Source organism: Pipra filicauda, unplaced genomic scaffold (assembly GCF_003945595.2).
Source record: "Pipra filicauda isolate LSUMZ 115617 unplaced genomic scaffold, ASM394559v2 scaffold190_size1978887_pilon, whole genome shotgun sequence".
NCBI classification, from domain to species: domain Eukaryota; kingdom Metazoa; phylum Chordata; class Aves; order Passeriformes; family Pipridae; genus Pipra; species Pipra filicauda.
Window position 1 is genome coordinate 145,371 of NW_024104299.1, and position 21,300 is coordinate 166,670.

Sequence of the window (21,300 nt, forward strand, 5' to 3'; positions counted from 1 at the left end):
AAAGGCAAACCAAAAAAACCTAAAGCGGGTCATATGACTCTTGAGAAACTGTGGTCACATCCTGAGTAGTTACATTTGCAAAAGGAAGTTTCCTTTTTTGGTTTTAAGTGCAACATATAAACAAACTCCCCACTTTAAAATATTTTGTGGAGAAGGTGGACAGCCAACAGTCACAGCCTGGTTCAGCTCTTTCGCTCTCTGAGGAGCCTTTAAACACTAATAGTTATTTTTACAGAATTGAAACTGTTAACTCCTACTACAGTGAATTTGTCTGTGCTGAAGTCTTCTAAATCCATGGACCAGTGAGTGGATTTTCTGTCTTAGAAGAATTTTCTGAGGCATTCTCTCTCAGTATTGCTAGCTTTTTCTTGAACTCAACATGAATGCTATCATAGTGTTCTGAGAAAAGGACTTGTTTGAATATTTCCCTTTGATAATCATCTTTTGCAGGAACAGAGGAGAAGCAGCTCACCATGGTTGCTAAACCACTGCAAGCCAGTTCCTGGAAAATACCTTCTACCTAAGAAAAATGTCTCAATATAGTAGGAACTAAAAAGCAGGGGCTTACTATCAGATGATGTTTCTGATACAAGTCAAGCTTATTCTTTGAATCAGAGTAAAAAACACTGCTCTTCGTGAAAATTTATCTCCTTAAATGAATTAATCTGTTCCACAACTGAATGACAGCAAAACAAACAAATAAATATTAATGCATTTTGCTAAGTGAACACATTCCTTCAAACTCATTTCAGGCCTGTCCTTCAGAGGGGAAAAGCACAAGAACACAGGCCTTATTTCTTTGCAGCACAGATCTCTGGAAGGTCTCCATATTGCTTTTATCTCTTGCTTATTGATGTGCCTTTCTGCTTTAGAATTGTCCTTTACTGTCTGTCTTCAGCTCATGTGGATGTTTATATGCTCCAGTCAAAATAATCTGAAACACATCTTGTGTGAGAAGTTTTAAGAGAGAAAACTCCTGAATATTTCTTTTTCCTACTGTTGGTGAAGGAATGTCTGAGCAATCTGGTCTCAGTAGAATCTCACTTCTTAAGGCTGGATGAAATATCTGTCTTGCTGAGTAAATTACAGTTCTGAGGCCTTCCTTCCAGACATGTGTTTTTTATGGGACCATTGTAGTCCGTAAGGAATGATGGTGACTGGCACATGTGTATGGCCAATGACTGCTTGATGTTGACAAATGTTAAGTTGCTTTGACAGACTCAGTGAAAAATTGTATTCATGACTTCCAAGTTGTTTGTGAAGGGATAAGCAAAATACAGTGTTAGCCAGCAAATAAGACTCTTGAGACACTAAAAATATAAAATATAAAGATGATCCATGTACTCTCTGAGGTGGCCTTAGTTCCTGGCCTGTTTTGCCATGTGAAGTGTAAGTACAACTGACTGTGATAGGTACCATAGAAAGTATTTGTTAATGTTTTGACAAGTAGTGAGTGTTGGTGTGTACATATGCATGGGTGTGTAGTTCATTTTTGCTTTTCACTACTCCTGGTTCTCTATGGAATCAGAGTTGAAAACACCAAAACCAAGCAGACAAAAATCTCTGTACCAGCTGGGTGGAAGAGATCAGGATCCTTGTAAGAAACCTCCAGTGTTTTTGTACCTCACGTGTTTCATCTGCAAATGATCCCATGCTCCAAGGTTCCTGAAAACCTCTTACAGAAGGACTAACATGAATGTCAACTCTCTTGTTTTGTTTTGGGGTTTGGTTTTTTTGTTTGTTTCTCCTGGCCCAAGTCAGTTGTCTCAAGTGGGTTTTGTATTTCAGAGAAGGAACAAAACATCTGAGTATTTGGCTGAACTCTGTCAAACTGTTCAGTTTATTCCATTGCTACTTCTCCACAAATGCTTCAGAGAGCTTGGCTAGCTGACTGCCCACTGCTGACTGTGTACACTTCACTATTCTCATTCACAGCATATTTCCAGTGAGGAAAAGCACTGATCAGAATAAGCCAGGCTTAATATAATCCTGCTTTGTAGTAGCTTTATTCTGATTCTTGACCGGACTGGGAACTGGGGTTTCAAGCACAGTCATCATTATCAGCCCTCCCTCTATTCTTCACCATCCAGCCACTGGGCAGGATATATATGTTTAATTAATTCTGCTTTTACCTTCGACCTGTAAATAGTGGCAGTAATGTCAGATTTATACGTTATATGAGTAACAAGGATTTCTCAGGAGACCCTATCCTGGTGAAAGAGGCTAACTGTAATTTTCAGCTGTGAGTAATTGTATATAATATAATCCTAAATGATTTTTCTTCTGTAATTTCATTAGAGTTTAGAAATTTAATTAGATTTTGAATCACTCTGAAATAAAGTAGCAAAACACCCAGAGACTAAGTGCAGTGGTTATTTTGTCCTCCGAGGCCAGAATTCTTGGTCTCAAATTGGCATGTGTTCATTAGGAGGAAGTTTGCAGAAGTTCTTGATATATTATTGTCTTTCAGAATGGACTCTGAATAGGTCTTTGGAGAGCATTAGAAGAGCACACGATTATTATACAGACTCTTTTTGAGGTTTAAGATCATCTGCCTTTCATATACTTAATAAAAATATGCCTCTAAAGTTGTTTAAGAAACTGTGGAGATAGGAAAGATGCTCCTCCAGTGCCTCAGTGCTCTTCCTGGTTTATTAGCAACTCCAGTACCTGTGCATGATGATACAGAGAGGAGTTGTTTGCTTTACTTTAATGATTAGGTAGGTTTATGGTTATTTTTATCGCTACACATATGAACTGTCATGGTGGCTGTAATTAGAGACACACTAAAATGCTGTTCCTTCTCTTCCATCTGAGGTTCAAAAGAAATCTGTCCTGGCCAACTTTGATTCTCTGTGGAATTCATCCTATGAGCAAAAAATGGACTCAGATGGCACTAAATAGCTCAAAGCAAAGATTAATGCAGCAGCTTTTCATAGCACAGGGTACCAGGATAGTTGTGGGTTCATAAAGGACATCCTCTTAAAAGATTCTGAGGGATCTAGGTATGCAAGTGCTTGTTCCCTTTTTGTTTTGACTCATGTAACACAGTTTGTTTTTGTGGATGTGCCCAGAATTATGCTGTTTAACTAGAAAAGGGATCTGGGCATTTAGGAGCAAATTCTCCAAAGCCTTTACCCACAGTAGGGCCTCTTTTCTCATTGGAGTTAGCTGATGGATCAGGACTGCCTGCATGATTTTGTGGGAGTAGGTCCTTAAAAGGCAAAGGATGCAGCACATTGGGGGATTAAGTAGCGAGGAGGAAATTCAGATTACTTTCAGCGTGGCCACAATATAAGGAATCATAACAGAGCTATAGACAGCATGAATTAAAGAATCCAACAAAAATTAGCATGGGGAGAGACAGCAAATGTTGTAAAATGAAGAATTCCAGCAGGACAAATGAGACAGACAAACGTCAAAAATGTCTTTAAATAACAGCAGTCCAACTTATTTGAAAAGAAAGAGGTAACTCCAGTGCAATGGGATGTATGTCAGTCCCAAAGTGAGGAGTCAAAAAGAAACGTGTCAGATGAGCAGAATGTTCCGTTATGGACTGACCCATGCAAACATTGCATCCTCTGTGTTGGCCACTGCAGGCAGACATGAAGTGAAACAGTTCCTTGATCAAAGGTGTCATATCCTTTGTTCCATTAGCAGCTCTTGATGAGAGCTCATCACCACAAAAATGAAGCCCTTGGGCTCAAATATATGCCTTCAGAATGTGGCTAAGAACACCTTGATTCCAATTGAAAAAGATTCTTGGAAAAAGATTGGAAGTTTTTGTGCACTTTGCTTGGTGGATATCAATGGAAATTAGACAACCTCTGGCAGTCTGGTGCGTGTGGTTGTTCTGCCTTCCATTAACATGTCATGTCACATCGTAGAACAAATTGAAGAAAACGTGTTTGGGCTGGTTACTGATAAAAAAATCAAGGTGCTTTTGCTATGGGCATCCGGAACAAATTGCAACTATGTTTGAAAACTCACAGCTGCTCTTCCTTTGCTATTTTCTCCATCTCCTCCTCTGTCAGGACTCTGAGCTGCTGGGACAACTGGAAGGGATTGCACATCTCGGCAAGCAGGAGGATCACAGATGTCGGGTGTGTTAACAAAGGGAAACACGCCTGCACCAGTTATTTAATGCTTTCCTCCCTTGACATTAAATAATACTGTGGGAAAACATTCAGCATTTCAGTCTTTCTCCTTTTTTATTCCCCTCTATCTCCCTTTCCTTTTCAGTGTGAAAGAATGTGTTATGTTACAGAAGTGTTGCTACATTTTAAAAACACCTTTCCTGGATTTTACTTGGAGGACGCTATAACTTGGTCCTGTTACCAACTCAGAGAGGTGCAAGGAGACAAAGTAAAAAGCCTTGGGACATGTGTACTTGAGTCTCTTGTGTACATTGGGAAAGAAACTGCTGAAGTAGTCCATGTCTCAGCTAGCAATCTATTCATTTGCAGATGTCCTGCCCCAGATCTTGCTCTGTTCTTAGGTTTATAAAACTGTGTGGTGTCCCTCATGGAACTTACGACTTTTACTGAGCCGCATTTCTTCCATACCAGATGTATTTGGATTATTCATTCAGGTGTTCTGCATCTGTGTGTCATTATTGCTTGCTTCCCAGTAAAGCACATTGGTTTTTGTACTTCTGTTGACTCTGTGTTATGCTGCAGCAGGAAAAAAGGATATTACAACAGAAGGCAATGTCTTCCATGGTGAAGGATGCCCAGAATTTTGAGAAGCTGTATATCTTTTGGCTTAACACATAACAGTGAGCATATTATGTGCTGGGATGAAACATGGGTAGGCAGACATAAATTTGAGTTGAAAAGTAAACCTTTTTTGGGGAAACATGGCTAATTTGTGTTTGAAATTTGTGTGTATCTAATATTTGCATGAAAACTGTCAAATTCATTCTAGGCTGAGCATTGGGCTCCTGCCACTCTGCCACAGGCATGGTCTGGCATCCTGGGGAACCTACTGATGCTGCTTCATGATGGAAAAATCTGTAGCTCAGACTGGAGTACAGACAACAGGAGTGTTTGTGGTTCCTTGTCTCCAGTGTGCTTTCCCGTACTGACACCCCTCAGATGGAGAGCTTTGGCACTTACATACAGTGTAGCAGGGCTTTCAGGGAAGTGATCTTGTGGTCAAGGTGATATGTTTTTTCACCATGCTATGTGTTTGGTGACAGAACAGACATCTGCTTAGAGCTAGCCAGGTTGCAAGCTATTTCCTGTCTGAGTCTTGGGCTGCTGCATGGCCATTGCAGCAGGTGTGTCTCTAGCATTTTCCTTCAGTCTCCTAATTTCCCACAGGCTAGGATTCAAGATAGCATATAGAGAGCATCAGCAATGCAGTATTTTTTTCTCATCTCATCTCATCTCACTCTGCTTAAGATGTGTGGATTTAAATTCCTTTCTAGTTTCAGCTAAAAAGTTTCAAGGAGAGGTATCAATCTCCAGCTAGTTCATGTAGGACTATAAGTATGTTCTTAGGATAATCTTTGCTGACTCTTAAACATTGTAAACAGCCTCATATGTATTTGTGAACCACAGCTCACAGGAATGGTTTCACAGGAACTTTCCTGTTACAGTATGGAAAATTCAATAGCCTAGCTCTGCTGCTGATGCCCGAACTGATGCTCTTACAAAATCAGAGAACCACATCTGCCTTTTTCTTTATTTATTGAAAACACAAACACGTATGTAGGTAACACTACCAAAAAAAAAAAAAATCAATAGAACAACTGTATTGCATTGAGGCAAGCATTTTGGAAATGCTACTTTGTTCTACCATGTAAAATTTCAGATATAGAGTATGTTAATTCAACCTGTTGCATATTTCCATGATAGTCTGGACTTGAATAGCATGGTCCCATGGTAAGCAGTCCTGCCTGTCCCATCTCCACCTGACTTCAAGGACAGATTCTCACCTCATCTGAAATGGATAATGAATGAGGCAGAGTGAAGAAGACAGTTATTCAAGATATCTCTTTATGTCCATCATTCACTGGGACTAACAGGTCTTATTTATTACTTACCACCTGTTCAAACACAGAACAAACTTGTATTAATCCCAGAAAGCTGCTCCCATGCATCAGCAGGTGCCTTTCACCACTTGTCCAACTCCGTCAGAAAGCCAGGTTTGGCTGGGGAGGAAAGTGTCTGCTTGTTTTCCTTGGCTCGCTTTGGCTAACAGCTCCTCTTTGTACAAGTCAGCTCCAGGCTGGAGTTAAGAGTCTGCTAAAGGAGAGAAGTGACAGAGTGTGTGGGTTTTAGTACATTCAGCCTCCTGTGGGAAAATCTCTCTGCATTTTGTTTGTCTCATTGCTCAAATCTATCTGAGTGAGCTACTGGAGGAGGAGATTCTTCCACATATTGTATATTCTCTGAAGCACTAAGTCACAGTGGAGATACTGTAGCATTTGTAAAAGTGCCAGAGGAGCTGGGATGCTATGGGAGGAAGAAACAATCCCACAAAACTGATCAAAGTCCTTGGGGGAGACTTTGGCTCTCTGAGCAGTGAGTTTAGGGCTGTGTGACCCTAAATTATGGCTCCAGTACTCACTGGATGATGTTGTCTGCTCCTTTGGTTATCAAGCATCTCAGTCACTGGAGGACTTTGTGTTGATAAAATTCCTTTACTGAGGCAGCACTGCTGGAATTTTTCCTATGTCGGTTTTCATACGGCATGAACAAAACATGCCAGGCAGCCCAGCTTTGTCATTGTTGCACATTCTGATACACTCAGCTGTATCTTAAAATACCTTTGACGTGTGTGATGATAACTTAGAAAGCAGCCTCTGAAAATGGCTGGCTGTTTACTCTTTGAAGGTGGCATGTGTGGTGGCAGAGCAAAATGCAGTGGCCAGGAAATTTCAGAGCAAGAAAAAGAAATGGTAAAGTATGTCCAGTTTCCATCCAATATTCTTGCATCTCCTGTCCATCTCTATTCTGTATAAGCATGTTGGACTTTGTTAAAGTGAAACCACTGTAATTTATATCAGTAAAATACGGTAAACATTTCCAAGGGCATTGTGGTCATTGAAAAAAAACCCAAACCTAAACAGCAGAGAAAATCTCTAGCTACAGTTATACTTTAGAGGTATTTAAGCCATCAGAAATTTTGAAGTAACTACAAAGGCACAGTATTTTGTTTAGCCCTCTTCAGATAGTATGTCATTCTAAGAAAACTTGAGTTTGCCTTTTGCAGATGATGTTGACAGTTCTGCAGTTCAGGGTTCAGGACTGAGAGGCAGATCCTTGCCACTCTCAGATTGTATCCTGTTCACTTTAAATTCCTGCTGCTGCTGCTGCATCATTTTCTGCTCTTCATCTCTGAAAATAAACCTGTTTCACCTGATGCTAACTCAGGAGATGGAGCATAATCTTTTGCCAGTGTTTGCAAGAATATGAATGCAAAAAGCTGCAACAGTAAACCTAAGGATTCCCAGGAAGTCAAATGATATGAAAGTAATGGCACCATAACCAAAACACAGCCTTTCTATAGTCGTTTTCCTAAAACACTTCAGGTTTTATGTATTAGCACTTACCTAATTGAAAGTAGGACATGAATTGAGCAAGACAGAACACCTAGTGTAATCACAGTTCCTGTCTTTTAGCTTTGACTTTTCTTGTGTTTGCCTTGTAATTGTACCATGTCTTCAGTTATTTGGGATATTAACAGTTTTTGGGAGTACTAAGTAACCTTTTGTTTTAAGGGTGACCAATAAGAACATGGCAAAAATAAATTGCTCACATATAATAATACTTATTTTTAATGTATCAATTAGGCTTTGAAGGGAAGAGTCAAGGAGGGAGGGTGGGAGAAGAAGATGGCAGAGTTGACCTTTTTTTTTTCCTTGCTTTCAGTTGCTGTGGAGGTGATCTTGTGCTGTACTCTTGTCTATGTGTGTGTGTTGTCTTGTTTTAATTATGCTTGTGTCAGGAAAGTGAAATAGGTCCTTTGAGTCATGCATAGGACAGGATGCAGTTTTGAAAGTAGTAGGAGAACCGGGAAACTTACTTTAACCATTTTTGCTAATACAGTCACAGAGACCATTTCTTTCCATGCAACAACTTCAGTGTAGGGAGGTGCTTGAATGAACAGCCTCACTGTTTCACAGAGGAAGGGCAGGACACCAGGATTACCTCTCTGGCTTCTCCCTTCATTGGTCTAGGAGAATCTACACTTGCTGGCCTCTGTGAGTAGCAAAAAGGTCACTTACTGTGCTGAGTGCTGAATGTGCAGGAAGCTTTTCACTATGCGGTGGTTTAAGTGGTTTATTAGAATTTCAAGAATAGTGGTGTCAAAGGCATGGTATCTGGCTCTGAGGATAGAGCATTTAAGGAGAGAATTTATCTTTCTATGATTCTGTTGTTGATTTCTCTTGTAGAAGTTTTTCTGACTGCAGTTCCCCTTAGTCCCTAGGTACCTCCAAAGTGCACAAATGTCCTTACGTCTTTCTGATATAGTAGAAAGAAATTTGTCCATTGTTTGTCTGCTTATCTCAAATCCCCAACTTTATAAAGGTGAGAATAAGTTTAAGTGGGCACGACCACTTGGCAGATTAAAACCAGTGATGTAGCAAATTCTGGGCCATATCTAAAGATAAAAGTAACATATGCATTCAGTAATAACATATTTTCAGGAAATAATGGGTATCATAACACACTGCTCATAGCAGCTGCTAGAGGTACAGAGGACTATAAATATATGATGCTCTTCTGAAGTCACTTTGCAGCTTTAGTGGCTAGGCAATTTATGGAAGGCTTAGGGTCCATTGCTGCTTTCACCCTGAGCAGGATAAATTAGTTTCCTCATGGCAGAAAAAAAGAAACTTGTTTGCAAGTTGTTTCCTCCAAATGACCCACTAAAGAACATGGGTGTTAGAGTGGAAGAAACTTTTTTGTCTCTTCTGTTCCCAGGTGTGAAATAGGATTTTAGAAATATTAACTCTTTGAAGAAACTCTGCCATAAATGTGAAAAGGTTGGACTTCTCTACCAGGAATGAAACCCTGAGAAACATCAGTTGTTCCTTTTTGAGAATATAGATGCAGTGCCCTATAAGGACGGTAATTCAGGTGGTTCATGTCCCTGTTATCCTCTCTTGGCTGGGTCACCTGATGAATTGCATTCCTACGATGTGCTGTAGCCAGAAGACAGAATGATCCATTGCACTAGCATAGCCAAAATTTGGTGCATTCAAGGATTATTTTTTTTTTACTAGTCAATTCAACCATCAAAAGAGGGGACATGAAATGCCAGATATGTAACTTCCACAAGAAAGTCTGTTAAGTTTCTGGATAGAAATGTTCGGCTTGTATGTTTGGGGATGTGTTTGTTTGTTTTAGTGAATAGGAAGCATTTGATGCCAGACAGCTGGTCAAGAACAGCTGTGACTAGTCAACAGTGGACAAAGAGGCTCCTACAGTGTATTTGTATTATTCCTTGCGTATACAAACATGTTGTACTTTACTCTTGAAATCTGTTGCTGGAAGCAAATTTTGAATGCACAGAAAGCAGAGCTACTTGAACAAACTATGCAGTTCCGATTAAAAGTAATTGCCACTTATTTTCTTTATAATATGAGCAATGCTGGTGACATGACATTAGACCTAACTGCATTCCATTTTGATGCTGACTAATATTTATGCTTACACAAGGCATGAAAGAAGCTGGGACTTCTCTTGAGATAAAGCAGATGTTGCATCTTTAATGGAATATAATAGGCATAAACCAACCAATCCTCTATTTTGGGGTAGAATGGTGTAGTTTTTCTCTTTTTTCATCTAACAAACACTAAAAAGCATTAGAAGCCATCTTCATAAACACCAAGTTAAAATAAAACAACCATTCAGCATTAATTTCCATGCAGATTCCCCCAGATACATTACCTGCCTATGAGGACAGCCCTTTTGCTCTTGTGCATGGTGCTGTGGAAAGCTGAAAGCTTTTGGCTTCTAACACAGGCTTTTCAAAAATCTCAGTCTCTGCACAGTGGGACTATGCCTGCCTAGCTCTGGCATGCCAAGCAGAGAGAGTGGAGAGATGTTTATGAACAAACAAGGAAGAAGGGCACCAAAATTCAAATTTAGATGCCTGAAACTGGAGAATTAAATATGTTTCTAGTTACCTCGCTGCTTTCTTTAAGCTCTTATATATAGATTTAGGGAGGTAAACATCTGTTATAACTCCTTCAACAGGAATTTAAGCACCTACCTTATGGTTTAAGATACTTACATTAGGTTATAGAATTTACCTGATGTTGTCTTTCTGACGGATGAGTCCTGAAGTCTTTCCTATGGAAGCAGTGTTAATGATAGGCAATTAGCAGAAACATCATCTCAGTGCATAGGCACTTTGCTAGTAAAATCATCACTATGTGGGATCAAATGACAGCCAAGGCATTCAACTTTTACTACATTAGTAACATCTGCCTACATCACGACCCAGATTAATCTTATGGGAGGGATCTGAAACAAGACTCCCTTTTCCACTAAATCCTTGAAGTTCAGGTAGGTGCCTCACAAGTTCAGGTAGATGCCATTCCCCTGCATTGTCCATCTACTGAGCTTGTGGTCTCCTGCACTCCTGATTCCTCTCTCACAGAGAACTTTGTGAATGAGATTCATTTGAAGATGTCCTTAAAAGCCTTATGTGGTGGACAATAAATGTGAGGTGGCCACTGATGGCAGCTTATGTGAAGGTAATGTATTCTTTGGTCTTCACCACTCTGTAGAAATCAAGCACTTGGCCATAACATGTTTCTTGATTTTCTTCCCCATTGTCACTCTCCTTGTTTGTCAATCAAAAATATATCAGATGGAAGGGTTGCTTAAAGGTGTTGATGCTGTGGGGAAAAGGAGCAGAACCAGCATTTGAAGTATTCGAGGGCTGTCTTTGAGCTATGTGAATTTGTGATATGCAAGCTGCACCAGGAAAGGGAATGTGAGGTTACTGCAGTCACTCAAGCCTAAGCAGATATTTGTCATTCCAAAACTATGCCGTTGAGGACTTTGGTTGAGGAGGAACATCAGGGAGGGGAAAACAGAAAGTGGAATGTAGGTTCTCAGGATTGCTATTAAGAGGCACAAGTACCATCATGACAAAGTCATCTGTTTCTCCCTGAGGGAAAAGGTGGAAACAGTACACATAACATTACCTCAGGACTCTTGGTGTGAATTTTGCAGGGTTTGTATAAGTCTGTTCAGTGTACATATATGCATCTAAACTTAGGACTTCTGTGTTCCAGGGCAATCTGAAGTACACTTTTGCCTCACTTCAGCTCTTGTTCTCTCTCTGGGCTTGTTGTAACCCGAGCCTGCTCATGTACACCAAATCTCTTCATGGGTTCAGCAAAGAAAGGGTTTGCAGGATGAGGAGTGAGGAAGAGATCACATATACATATCCATGTTTTGGCCACAGAAAATCAAAATCATCCCCTTTTGGTGATGAGTATCCTTAAATGCCACCATCAACTACTGGGATGTCAGGGAGAGTGGTCTTTGCAGAGGTGCCACTCCTCCAGCCTGCGAGGCTGTTTCTTCCTCTAGCACACAGCTTTAGGTTCTGACTGGCAGCCTTTCTGTAAAGCATTTCAGTTGGTTTTATTACACAGTGCTGAACAGACAGGAGCCATCTGTCATCTCTTCAGTGTCTGCACAGAAGTCCCTGTGCCCCGTGGCTGCTGGGTTTGACTCTGCAGGGTGTTCAGTGTTCTTCATTTTCCAACAGCCTCTCTGTGCTCTGTGCCTCCCACTATGAAATACCAGAGCAGAGGTATTTCTGAGGGTCTTCACTCTCCTGAGGCATAGATTGAGTAGATTCATACCTAGATGTCATATTCAAGAATAATTTTTCATCTCCAGTAACTTACTTTTACAGCACTTTTCCATGCTTTTCTTCTTGATTACCTAAGGAAGTCCATTCCTTGATAACACCTGCCTGGAAATGCAGGCTGGGCTGGAACTGCTGTATTGTTGTCTTACTTGGATCCATTCTCATCTCTTGGGATCTTCAGTATTAATTGTCCATTTTCTCCTTTTCTGAGCTTCTGTCTTCTCCTTTCAACTCCTTTGGCTGTACTATCACCTAGCAGTGAATGCAGCAGAGAGTTTTGTTCAAGATTTATTTCCCTGATGCCCAAAATGAATAAAACCCTGAATCAGTACCTCCTAGTGGTGGGAAATTTCTGACTTGAGAATGGGAGATTTCTCAGTCATCCACATGTTCAGGTGATCTGACACTGTAATTAAGGGAGGCAAGGGTTCATTTCACAGAATCATAGAATCATGGAACGGTTAGGGCTGAAAAGAATCTTACAGATCATTCTAGTCTGTTACATGTGTACAGTTCTGTTTTCTCCATGACTAAAGGATTTTTACATTTCCCAGGTCATTGGTAGGATCCCAATCCAGCAACATTTAGGCAACATTAGTAAAATTACAAGATATCTTTTGTCTGTAAGGACTCTCCCCCACAGAATCCTTTTTGATCAGCATTAAGAGGTCATTCCATCACCCTGTCAGCCTTTCTTGGGATGAAATGTAAGCACTGTTACCATCACTTATTGATAATTAACAGCTTAATTGGGGCTGTGGTATTTACTTGAGTTTGCAAGGATGCAAGACTTAGGGAAGCCCAATCTGATCATTATTCACTTCTGAGACAAATGTCTATGGAAGAGGTTAATATAGTCCCTGGCTTCTCTGTGAAGCTGCGAGCAGGGTTTGGTGGAGGTTGGGATGTGGGGAGGCCATGGGGGAGGGAATGACAGTATCAGAAGTGAGAAGAGTTAAATAGCTGTTAGAAAAATGCTGATGGTCATGGAACAGGGGCAGGGACACCTTCTTTGGCTACAGCAAAAGTGTCATGGCATGGTAAAGAAAAAAGGAAGTGCAAAACTGAGGGTCACACTTAAACTACAGACTATGAAGTGCCATGACTGGAGTTGGGCATATAGGGACTAATGCTATACAAGTAGATAGATATATTTTGTAAAGCTTATTTGGGGGTTCTCGAGCTAAGGAAATTTTAGGCAAAGTTTCAAATGTCAGGTCAGACAAGGGAAAGATTTGTAATGTAGCAGTGATGTTAGTCTGAGCAGAGATCCAGTAAAAGGGCTTGGCTCATTCTACAGAGCTCATGAAGGGTTTTCCAAAGAAGCTCTGTATCAGTCAGGTACCTCTTGCAGTTGCATCCCCTGGACTGGGCATCCGTATCCACTTGTCTCTTCAGACTACCCTCTGTTTGTTCAGTGAACTCTTGCTATCCCACTTGGTGTGATAAAAGAAACTGCTAAAACTGGAGGCTGCTGAGTATTATGCTGCCTCTATTCAAATCTCTAATGAGCTCCTCCTTGTAGCTCTAGGTTTAATTAGTTTTCATTGCAATATTAATGATCCAAACAAACCATTTTAACTTTCCTGTTGCACAGCTGGAATCTTCTTATTTAGTATTGTGCTCTATAAGGGAATCGCACCAACTTCCTTTCCCCTCCCCCATTTATCCCATTAATATGCATTAAAATCACAGTCTCACCGGTGTAGAGTTTCAGACCTGCTATAAAACTCTAATAATCTCTAAAAATGGCAAGGCTGAACTAATAACAGAATCTTATCCTAATAATACAAAGATGTATTTCTCCCAGAGTTTGATGGCAGTGATGATTAATACTTCATTTATTTATTTACAGTCTATCAGCATTTACAAAGATTTGCTCATTCCTTTGAGTGTACATAAAACCTCTCTTGAACTCTATTGTACTACAGCAGAAATGTCTAATCTGTTAGTCTTCACAAAACTGCCTTATTTCTCTCCATTTTTTTATCTCAGGAGAAGGGCAAGACCTGCCCTTTCCAATGTAGATATGAAGACTGCACATCTCAAAGTCTTCTCCTATCACAATGAACTAGGTGCATCTCACATCTCCCTCTGAAATCCCTGATAGGGAAGATTTAGGGGAGAGTCTTTTTGTCACCCTGTGGTGTGTTTCAGTGCCTGAGTGGAGACTGAAATAAATTGGGTTGTAGATAATCTGGGTATCTTCCTGTTGAAAGATACTAGAAAAGACTAGACCCTACCATGCTGTAAGACTGACGTGGAATCTTGCCAGCACCTTCTCCTTCCTAAGGCATAAAAATCGTGGAAGCATTGGTAGCAAGAAAGCTCCAGAGTTTCTTGCCCAAACTCTTCCTCAGAGCTTGTCTATTGCTGACACTGGATCCAGTCAGTTTGGTCTTTGTCTTGTTTAGAAATGGACGTTTTCTAGTAGCCTGAAGAGCTGTGCTCTGCAGATAGGCTGTCAGCAGCTGGATGAAAGGAATTGCCAGCCATACTGCACAAGAGAGGTCAAGATACAACTGTGAAAGTTCAAAAGAGATTTAATGCCACTTACAAAAAGGAATTTTCATTGAGACTTACTCTCATAAGTTCTCACATTGTTTTTGAAAAAAAAGGAGTTTGGAGTGTGACCGTGAAGATAAAGGGATGATGTGGGATTGCTTGCTTCATCATTGCCTGCAGGGTCTAAGTTCAAGAGAACAATGAGTGACTTGATTGCAGAGCACCAGCCCCGTGGCCCAGGCAGTGGAGAGTTGGAAATGCCTTACGTGGAGCCCCTGCTCTGGGGACCTGATATAGGCAGTATTTCCTCATGCACAACCCACAACTCACCTCTTCTCCAAGAGACAGGTCCTCACAGAGCTTTTTCCTTTATGAAGTCATCAAGCCAGATGGGAGCTAAACTCATACTGCTATACCTAAATCAAGCAGTTTTGGTAATGTAGACCTACTTGAAAACCAAAGCAATTCAGTAAATGCTAGAAGGAAGTTGCATCATCAAAGTCTCTTCTCGCTGCAGTTGGTGCTGGGAGAATCATCCAGGAGACAGATTGGGTACTGAGGGTCAGGACTTCACTCAGTGGTCCCAGGACTCTCTCCAGCTGTGTAGTATTGTAAAAATAAAACTCTCCACCTCCACTATGTTTAAATATCTCTATTTTTTCCTGCCTACCTAGCTGCGTGAATAGAGACCTTTAGTGGATGGGTGTCTTGACTGATGGGAATTATGACCATTTTCTTAACTTTTGTGATCTCACACAATGTGTAGAATTTTTTGTGAGAACATTTCTCTGCAGCAGAATTTTCTTGAAGATTAATATCATTGAGCTGATTTCAGTAATGCTCTTGTGCTGGTTTCCTTCATGTTTGTGATTCATTTGTTGCATGGGAGTGTAATTGTGAATGGTAACCTCCAAAACACATGGCCAACAGCTGAAATGTATTTGTCCAAAGTGCTCCTGCTGGGAAGTTGTAGCTAACTAACTTGTTTTCTCCCAAGTGGAAAAAAAACAAGAAGAGTTTTATTCTTTCATGAATGTAGATGGGGTGGAGGACAAGAGAGGGAAATGAGGGATGCTATCTCCTTGCTTGTCTGCAAAAAGTGGAGATAAGCCTCACATGAACTGAAAGCAATATCAGACTCATATCCTGACAGTGTGCCAGGGTTATACAGCCTCTACCCACAGGCATGTGTGGCATGATGGAGGACCCTTTCTTTGATCTGGAAGCACAGCTCCTGGCTGGGCTGTGCCCCTGTTGGGAAGGGCACCATCAAGAAACAAACATAACAGCAACAGGGACATAATTACCTTGAGGCTTCATGTCACCAGAGTTCCCTGTAGTGTCTTGCTGCAGTTGACAATACCACAGCATGAAAATGAGCAGTTTAGATGCATTTCTTACTCCACATGCAACTGTTATTTAAGATTAAAATCAGTAAGCTCTCTTATCGCTTTCAGCTAGTCACACCTTCCCACACAAATCTCTCTCTCTTACTTGGTTTCCTTTCCCTATGAGTACGTATCTTTCTTCACCTCTGGGAACATACTGGTGCCTCCCAAAAGCTCAAATTAAATGGTTTGCTGAAACCAACATATTGGGTGGATGTGTCTGTTAGATAAAATTGAATGCAGAGCATTCTGCCTTCCACTGGTATTTACAGTTAAACATGCCAGCAAAGTTTCAAACAGTAAAACTGTGTCCATACAGGCTGGCATGGCTTAACTTAAGTGGGTCTAACATCACTTGTTTCGCTGGAATTTAAGCTAACACATTTTACATGTTATTTGCTGTACGCTGCAGCAGTGAATCTGTGGCTAGTTAGCATGGTTCAGTTGATATGGGGTGGTTGTGATAGACTTGTAACCTGGTTTGCCACAGGAACACATCTGACTGCAGGTTTAGTGTATTACACAAAAGTTTGTCATTAACTGTTGAACCAAGTCAAACAAGATGCCAAGTTCTGTATAAGCAGTATAACTTAGTGCTCAGACCAAGGTCTGTGTTCCTGTAGCATATGGGTTACCACATATCACTACTTACCATGGGTCTTATCCTCCTCCCTTGGCTGCCAACATAATTATGTGTGATTTCTTCATAGGCCAGTTCCACCAGAAAGATAAAGTTTAGTTTAAGTTCTTACTGGGAGGACTTTCAGTCCGTGCTGCTTCTGCAGAGTCAGACTTGGGGCATCTGAAGAGGGAAGCAAGATCCAGAGAGGGAAGATGGGCCAGTAACGTTGAGCCAGAAAACTGCTGGGCACTAATGCCCTCAATGGCCTGGCAGCAGTCGGCACAGCACATGTAATTGCAGCTTCAGTGACCTGCTGTGCTCTTTCTTCAGTCAGTAGTCTCTTAGTCAAAATACTGCTGTAAAGCTAGAATCAAAGAGATTATACCAAGGGACGGATCTGTTTTAACAGAATCATTTTCTAAATTGAATTAAATTGCTGTTCAAAGTGTGCTTCCTTCAGTGACAGAAATATGATTTTACCTCTTTCTATTCCTGGTAGCTCCACAGAATTGAACCACCTGAGAGGACACAAGCTTCATGTACCTCTACAGCTTGGCATTTCCACTAAAACTGAGCCAACTTTTGATAACGAAACTGTAATTGTCAGTGATGTTTAAATTAAGAGCCTTGGTTGACTTTCTGCTCCCAGACTAAATCACATAGCTCTTAGAGAAACATCATTTTATCTCATACCAGTGCATATCTTTCATTGCTGGTAGGGCTGACAGCATCTCTTAAAGACACAAGACTTCAGGAGAGCAGATGCTTCGTATTACTTCTGCTTGCTTGGCACTTTGAACCTTTGCAACACTAACCAGCTTCAGATCTTTCTTCTGAGCTGTGAGTGTGAACTCGTGGTTTTGGGGGGACTGAGGTTTGATAGCCTTGTGTAGAAACCGTTTAATGACACTTTCCTCCCTTTAAATGAAAGAATCATTTCTTGTGCTAAAAGAAATGTAAAAATTTATATATTTGGCAGATAAGTTGGTGTCTCTGAACTAAATGCTGAATCTTTTGTCTCTCAGTAGAAGCATGAGGGGCAGCAAACCTTGTCTTAGGTACAGGTGCACTGAAAGAGAAAAACCCAGACACTTACCTGCAATTTCAGCAAGGCATTCTGGAAGACAAATGGTACTGCATGAACTAGGTGCATTTATGGTTGTTTATGAATAACTAATAATTACATTAAAGGTGTAAGGTTGACTGGGCAGGCTTCCTATTCTGGAATTGAAATCTCATCTTAAAATCTTTAGCCATTTGGCTTGTGACTGAAAGCTGTCTGACTTTTCCACATTTCACAGATTTCACAGAATTTCCTAACTTGGAAGGGACTCACAAGGATCATCGAGTCCAACTCTCAAGTGAATGGTCCATAGAGGGCCAACCCACAACCTTGATGTTATTAGCACCATGCTCCAACCAACTGAGATTGGAGCTCAGTGCAGGGAAAAACTTGAAGCTGTCAGTTGTTCCAAGAGCTAATGGAGACATTAAAAATATAGCAGCCTACTGGGGAGAAAACAGGGTGTGTGGGGAACACGTGTTACTAGCATATGCTGCAACTGGACTGTAAGTGGTCTCCACATATTCATGAATGATGGCTGACCTCCACTCTCCTAGGGCACATGTGTGCATGTCCATCATGACAACGCACTCTGAACTTACTCCATCAGAGGCTCTTAGGAATTTAACCCCGGTATCTGTTTCCAAATATAACTCTGCTGGTCTGCAATATAAGGCAGTGGGGAGAGCTGCTGCATCAAGGAGCCATTTGGAAACTGCTGCAGTGATATCCACCGAGATTTCCATGCCTAGTTGATGACCTTCTTTGCTAAGAGGCAAATGTCTGCAGCTTGTAAAAGAAAAAGATGCCTCTGAATACCTTTCCAGTTTTAAAAGCTCCTCAGTGCCGGCTCAGCAGAGCAAGTGAAACCCACAAGTGTCAGTGCTTACTGTACTTATACTGTATGGATTCGTGAAGGCATACCTCTGGACAAGGAGGCATGTACCAAGCAGGGGTCTGGGAATAACTCCTGGAGCTACCTCTGACTTAGAGCTAGAGCTTTGACCTGAGCCAAACCACTAACTAGGAACTGTTTCAAAGTCAGTTCCTGTGTAAACAACCCCTCTCTGCCTCAGTGTCCTCATTTTTAATCTGTTTGTAAAACAAGACTGCAGAACAGTTCACAAGGGATTAGGGAAGACTCATTCGTTTGTATTTAAAGTACATCAGGATCCTTGGAGAAAAGTTCCTTATTAGAGCAATAATGAATACAAAAAATAATAACAACTCTATTATCACTGGGAAATTGCAGGGATTTGGTCAGCATCACTTGACTACAACTTTGTTTGTCCTGTAGATTACAACAAAAGAACAAATCATCCTCTCTAAGTGTTTTTGAATATGGAGGATGAAAATGATATATTGTGATCTTTTAAAAGAAAATTAAAACTTTAACTCTGAGGTGTGTGTAATAAAATGGCACTTTAATTCTCTAGTGTGCCATGCCGCCTTCTTCTGTTAATTTATTCACTTCTTTTCTTTTTGTGCTTCATGTAATATTCTGAAGTTATTAATGTGGTAATATATTTGACCACAAAAACCTGCCTTCTAGTGTTGTTAAGATTGTGAATTAACTCCACAATGGAAGGCATTTCTGACTTCAAGGCAAAGAGCTCATGCTTGGGATAAAATGATTAGCAACATGACAGATATGCAAGAACTTCTAGGAGAAGGTTTTCCCAGGTGTCTTGCCACGATACGTGTGCGTGCTTAGGTGTCATGACCCCGAGGGACCCCAGCTCTCAGTGTTGTGTGTCTCTGGTGCAGAGTGTGGTGCAGACACCTAGGAGCACCACCACCTGAGCTGCTGCAACCCCTGGGACACACGTGATTCCCCCTGAATGGCTCTGCCAGCACTGGTGTGCTGGTATACCTTCCAATGCCAGAGTGAGCGTGATAAGTGCCAGGCTGAGGTCCCTCCTTCACACCACCCAGTGCAGCACACACTGGTAAAAATCACTTGGTAAGGAGGCACTCAAAACCCATAGCAGCCAACAGAAAGGCATCTGGTGGCATTGAATTCAGTTCAGTGCAATCTAAACCAGATCCTTTTAACTCTACAAACATTCCCAGAACTAAGATGTGGACCTAGAAATGCCCAATCATTTTCATTTGTACCATTGACAGAATGCACCTTGTACTGATTATTGCATAAAACCCTGAAATTACCAGTGCCAGCCGAGATTATAGGTACTTGCAAATGTCTTTTATCTGACTCCTTCCTTTATCCCTGTGTGTAGGCACTTGTAGGACTCATCTGCGTTAATGGTACAATTTACACAGACTGCACAGTGTAAGTAATGGGCACAAGTTCAGCACTCCCTATCTGTGGGGCTTTGGCAATGAATGGCAAAAATTGGGGTAAAACAGGTTTTTGTTAGGGGTGGTTGCTAGGATTAATATAAAGCAGTGGTATATTCTACACGCAGCATCCGGAGTTACTGAAGCCTCAGCTCTGCTGTGGATGTAGCAGGCACTCGTGGGGCAGCCTGGAGAGGCTGTCTTGGCAGAGAGCTAAAAGGAGCAGGGTTTTCCAAAATGCTTTTCTCAAGCGTATTGCTGTGTTGGCTTTGGTATGTGTGTCTCCGTGCTGGTAGGCTACACTCATGCCTCCAAAATCTCTGCTTCATGCTCAGTGGTTAGAAAGGCAAATAGAAGACTGGGAAAGGGACCAAGGATAGTATTGTGTCCCCACATAAATCCATTCTGAATAATGTCTATGGTAATTACCGTCACCTCAAAACAGTCATAAGAGTAGATTAAAGAAGATACAGAGAATAGAAGTGTGGAGAAACACAGAATATTTTCTTCCATGAGAAGAGATTAAATAAAAAGGATTTTTCAGACTAGGAGACTGTGATAGGGTTTGGTTTGGGTTTTTTTTTTTACCTTTTCCACAATCTAGGAACTACAGGCCATAAAGTGAAAGCCAGCAGAAAGATAATCCTGGCCACAGTCTCTGACTCTTTTATTTTTTTTATGCTCTTGCAAGACACTGAAAAATAGGGTTTGTGTGGGAGAGGATTAGAGTTTACACTGATTACCTGGAGCAAAGACAAGTGAAATTGGTGCGCAAAGGACCTCCTTAAATCTTTTTCTTTGTCTGACCTGCTGAGGCACATCCTAACAAATGCCAGACAGCGTTTGAGGAAGGCTGGGCTGAATCATGGTACCTGCATCAGCTTGGATTTGGTGGTCTGTCCCATTGTGTGGACAGTGCAGTCCCTACATTGATAGAGGCTGCATAAATAGTTTCCATCCTGGCATTTTTACTAGGCAACAGATATCTGGCTCTGGGTGGGCAGGGATTTATGTCTTTAGTAGTATTAATCAAAGATCTTCTAACTAGCAGCATTTCTCAGAAGACAAATGGCTAATGTCCACTTCTCATGGCTACTGCTTTTCCATCCTCTTTTTGGGCCTTGCTGGTCAGACCATCAGCTCCAGTGCTGTTGTGTGACCTTTCACTCCATACCTGAGCTCCCTGACCCAAGCAAGAGAGAGTTTGTTTGGTGTTGTCTTTGGCCAGCAGGTTACATCACCTTAGCCCTTTGTTGGACTTCTGGAGAAGAATGAGGTAGAGGTGAATTTTTCACTTGGTGAAAGAGAGTTGAACTGTAACTACTCATTCCCCTTGCTGCTTCCAGGCAGAGAGCTGCTGTAGTGGGGCCAAGCCATGGCCACCCTCTCCTCCATCCCCCAATCCTTGTGCTCAGCACACCAAGAGCTGAGGACATGCACTTTTTCCCGGGCTGTCAAATGACCAGGGAAAGGAAACAGACTTCAATGCTCATTTAGTTGGAAAACAGCACCTGTCTTTTTAGGTGAAGGCGGTGTTTGCTTGTCACTCCTGTCAGCAGCATGGGCTCTGC

At 41.3% G+C, this 21,300-nt stretch overlaps 1 protein-coding gene across 2 annotated transcripts in view; it reads left to right on the top strand.

Moving 5' to 3' along the window:
• Positions 1–21,300, top strand: part of CUNH10orf71 (chromosome unknown C10orf71 homolog) — an 87,116-nt gene that overhangs the window by 37,192 nt on the left and 28,624 nt on the right. The window lies entirely within an intron of this gene.